Here is a 5,194-nt window from a genome sequence, read left to right on the forward strand (position 1 = left end):
CCATTTTTGCTGCAGCGGGGGTTGGTTATGTTATGTTTTATGTCCCTGCCACAAAATGCCACTTACTCGCTAATTTTTTCCCCTACCCGAAAAGTTAGTTAATGATCTTGCAACAAATTCAGAGTGTTAAGGGGTGGGAAATCAGAACTGACATATAGTTTGTGCTCACAAAGTGAGGAAAATCAGTAGGTTATGCTGGCAAGTTCTTCAGAGCAATGAAATGATCATGGACCAGGACACCCACTGGTCTTGTGTTCGTGGGCAACACCTGAGACATTCTGAAGTAATCCGACTGCAGCTTTAACAAACACTGCGACTGGCAGCCAGCCTGCAGCTGCAGACTGCTTCTGTACTAGAAGATTAAACAAGGTGCTGAGCTCAGCTGATGCAGGATAGTCCACTCCATCCTTCAAAATAAGGTGGCCACATCCACATTGCCTACAGAGGATATTGATGTGCTTGTGCTAACTCTCAGACTGTGAAGTGTGCTCTTTGGTCTGGGCCAAACTCTGCCAAGGAACCATGGGAACATTTTAACAGGATAGAGAGTCAAGCTTCAATCTCCAGGACTGCTCTGTAGTTTTCCAGGAAAAAAACATGCTATTGATATATTTTGATATAGTAATAATTTTATAATATATTTAACCCAAAGCAAGTTCATATCTTTATATGTATATATGTATATAAAGCAACCTTAATACAAAGCAACTTTTTTTTCAAATAGACACTGCTCGTGCCACACAGTTTCTTCCCCTCTCCACCTGGCTGCAACATGAGTTGCTCAGGAGTAGGAGTGCATCTGCCAAAATCCACCTAGTATTTGCAAGAAATCAGGTTTTGCCTTTGACCAGTGTGTTAATACCCAGAGACTGACAGTGCTCCATCCAGGGCAGGGCAGGTCAAGGAGTTTGGTCAGGTTCCCACATTTGTTTAGAGTGCTGTACCTGGCCTCGACTGGAGGGGGAGAAGTGTGACAATTCCAAAGAGTACAGCAGAAAACAACGATACTTTTCATTTTAATTAAATTTCCATTCATGTTTTAGGGTTTGGCACATAAACAGTACTACACCTTTTGAAATCATGGTATGCAGTTTGCTGGCCATCACTATTTCTACTGAACCACGTCCTGCTGATTTTTAACAACTCAGCAGCTATGTCTATGTCTGCTGTTTTACTTCTATTTTTTTTCATTTATTGCTGAATATTGATCTTGAAATTGTCTGTAATTAGGTGAAATCTATCCTGTTTAGCTTTTTTGAAGTTCACTTAACTAATAACACTAAGAGTATTGCAAAATATCATAAGATTACTTCAGCAGAAATTAAGAATCAAAATTAACATCTATATTACTAGACTTAAATACTATATTACTAGACTTAAATGAATCTTACAATGCAAGACCTTACCTTATCACACACACCAAAAAATATTGGGAAAAGAAAATAGGGAAAAAAAAGTGAAAATTTATCACCTTGATAAAACTCCCCAAATTTAGTACTTCAAACCTTCTTACTGATGCATTTATTGAGACCTACAGATAGTAATACTTCTCACTATAGCATTTTGGCTACTTTTTTTTAAAGTATATTTTCATCACTCCCACAGTAACATTACCAGTAGGGTCTGATTTTTTAAGTATTTTTAAGATAAGTATTGATTTTGTAAAAACCCACCTCACAAATGTTTTACAACAACATCCATATGGTCAGCTGTCAAACTGTCCCAATCATCCCATCCAAACACAGTCCAATTTAGCATACCCCAAACTGTTCTGCTACTTAATTAACACAGTGTTGGGAGGAAAGGGTTAAAAGTGGGGAAATGAGGAGGAGGATGGTAGATTTGCTCAAGTGACCTTGAAGCTGGGAATGCCAAAGCCTGGAGAATAACAGTGTGGGAAACCCCATATATTGTGCCTACTGCTGCTTATTCTGTCTCTGTTTTGAGAAGATTTCAGTGTAGAGATAATGTAGGTGTTTTGAGAGACTTTGAGGCAGTCTCATGGACATGTTTGAGCTCCCTGTTTCAGGAAAGATTAAAGCTTAAAGATCATTAAAAAGCTCAGGGGAGATCACAGCATGATGGTAAACTATGCATGTGTGGGCCCTTGATAAATTGGGGCAAACAGCAATCCTGATGCCCACCAGCATGGATTGAGCTGGGATCCTCCAGTTAGCAAGGTAATGAAATAAATTTTCTCTTTTTATTTCAGCCATGGTTTTGTGGTTCTTCCAGCAGCCTACCTGTGTCCACACACACACATGCAAAATCCTTACTTGCATTAAATATATATCATTGCACAGTTGCTACTCTCACTTTTGTTATATTTTTGCTATATATTTGCTATATTAACTCGCAGAGTGTCCAGTGCTAATCTGTTAGAGCCCAGTTGTTCTCTATTTGCATAACTATATCTGCTAATAAAAGGGTAAATATGGTGATACTGGTATCTAGTCTCTCTTTCAAGCTGTCCCCTTCATCCATCATGTCTGGGATGTTTGGATCTCTGTGGGTAGCAGAGATGAGTACAAAATGTCCCTTCTCTGCTTCTGGTTCACTTTCAGCTCTTACTGTTACTTGACAATCCTATTTATTGCCTGACTGAATTCTCATGTAATTCTGTCTTGAGATGTATTGTCTTCATGACTTGTTTTCTTTTTATGTTTTCACCTCTTAAAATGTTCTTCTTGAATAATTGTTCTTTTGCTTATACAAAATATTTATTTACATATTTTCCCCTCTATTAACTCTATTCCTTTACTGATCTGACTTTTTCAGAAATCTTAACAAGCTTACACTTTTAGTGCATTTATGTCATTTCTAGCACAACTTCTCTTTTCTTTTTTCTGTTTTGCAGTTCTCCATGCTTTTTATTACTTCTTTAAATGTTTGACATCTGGATTATACTGAGACTTTTTTCTGACCACAATGCACAGATACTTCTGTACTTACTATAAATAGCAGGGTAAATGTTCTGAGCTGGCCTTTAAATTCCTGCAGGCTCTGAAGTGATTAAAGCATGAATCATTGGTGAAGAGAGGTTCAGGGGCTACTTTAGTTGGAATACACTCTCAGTGTTAATTTATTTAAGTGGGGAGTAACAATAGTCGCATCCCTTGTGACACTCTAAATCTCTCTGGCTCCACTTACTCAGGGCTTTTGGATCCTGGATTTATTTCCCAAATCCCCTGTCCAAGACCCTAGTGCAGAGGCAGAGAAAATCTAGATATATCTTCCCAACCTTCTTATATTTATCCTGACAGGCAGATCTATCATCCACCTCTACCCCTCACTGCATGCATCTTCTTCAGTATGTTCAGGCTGCTGTAACAAATATGCTCACTGCATCCTTCTCCTGCTATATATCATTTTTTATCCCTTAGCATAATTTTTCAGTGTACATATCGAGGCAAAATCTGCCATTTCCCTGCACTAGGCTTCTCCAAAAGGATGTCGCTCTTGTACTCCATTACAAAATGCTCCATGAGCATGAAATAATTTTGCCTGCCATGGTGGGGCTCAGGGCAGGGAGGAGGGAAGTGACCTGGTGTTTTTTTCTCTTGGTAATCTTTCTCTGATAATTTTTGAGCATCAAATCAATGTTAAAGAGAGGTTGAAGCATCAAAGATAAGATGTACTCACAAATTTGAGAAATTAGAGCCTGAGCAAAGAAAAGAGAGGGAGATTCATGGGAAAGAAAAGCACAACTTGGCCTCTTTGGTGTGTGGAGCAGCAGCAATCAGACAGTTAACACAAACATCCTGGCCAGTCAGTGTAAATACAGCTTGAGCTCAGCCACTGCTCCATCGTCTTCAGACCGACAGGGGAAGGTTTGAACTATCAAGAATCAAGACTAATAAAATAGAATTCATTTGCAGACTTAGTTTATTCTGCTGCATAAGGATCTCCTTCTTTTTCCTACTATGTCTATTTTTATCATATTTAAATTGGGAGTTTCTGAAACACAAAAAAATTTTCAGTCTCTCTATCTGTAGGGGTACTGATGGTTTCTTTTCTTGGAAATTATTACCACTAAACTAATTTACAAGAAGTAAATGCTTTTGTTAAATATAACATTTAAAATTTATTGCATTTCTAATACTATCCTGAGAATGATTAAATTTCTGCCTGTATAGCATTAAAGAATAGGATGTTTTCTTATCAAGTAATCTGTAGGTGATCGAAAGATTTCATTAACTCCAAAAGTATTGCTATCCAACATAAAAACTAGACATAGCTATGTATCTAGAATTTTTTTAATCATATGAGGAATTATTTGTGAGCATTCAGAATAATGCAAAAAAATAAAATTTAAAGTATTTTTGCAAGGAAAATGTCTTACTGTCTGAAAATTTTTAAATATTATTCTTTCTCAGTTAAAAGAAATCCAACCACTGCAGCTGAAGGATTTTGTTCAGCCCTTTTGGTCTTTAATTAGGGGTATTGTATAATACAAACTTGGCCATTTTTTGGCAGATCTCCTGTTTTAAGCCTATGACTTGAGCATGAAAAAATGTCCTGTTCATCCTGACACACACTGAGTGTTCAAATACCCAGTCACTGCGTAAAACAGTCTGCAAAATTCCATCCTAATAGTAAGTAGCCAACTGCCTTCCAGTTGCTAATAAATCTCTGTGTTAGACTTCTCTGAGCACTTACACCATTACAAGTGAAAACCTCCAAAATAAACATCAGGGTGGGATCCAGTCTGCCTAATCTAGACACTAAGCCTACACCTACCTTTTAGCTCTTCTTTAAAGGGGATAGTTTCCCATGGAATACTTGAAAAGAGGTAGGTATCCTGCTGGCCTCCAAAAGGACATCTAGCCTGCCTAAATTTAGATGGGTAGGTAGCTGATTTGTTTTCCCTTTGTTTACCTCAAGTTTGTTTGGGTTTTTTGGTCTTTTTCAAATGTAAGTGATGCTTAGAAGTGGAAACTTAAGTATTTTTGCAAATTAGGGGAAAAATGTCTCCCTTCCCCATTAGGGATACCAGCATAAGAGATAACATCTACATTCCCTGTGTACGAGAAATTCCAAATTAATTGGAAGTTGCCTCAGCAAGATATATGAGACGAAGATGGTTAACAAACATACTAGCCAATTCTTGAGCCACCTTCTTACTATAAACTAAATATATTTATGTATTAGGTATAACAGCCTCTGTGTTCCCATCCAACGCTGACTGATCTCA

The sequence above is a fragment of the Manacus vitellinus genome, unplaced genomic scaffold, assembly GCF_001715985.3.
Source record: "Manacus vitellinus isolate BGI_N305 unplaced genomic scaffold, ASM171598v3 scaffold_4_pilon, whole genome shotgun sequence".
NCBI lineage: Eukaryota > Metazoa > Chordata > Aves > Passeriformes > Pipridae > Manacus > Manacus vitellinus.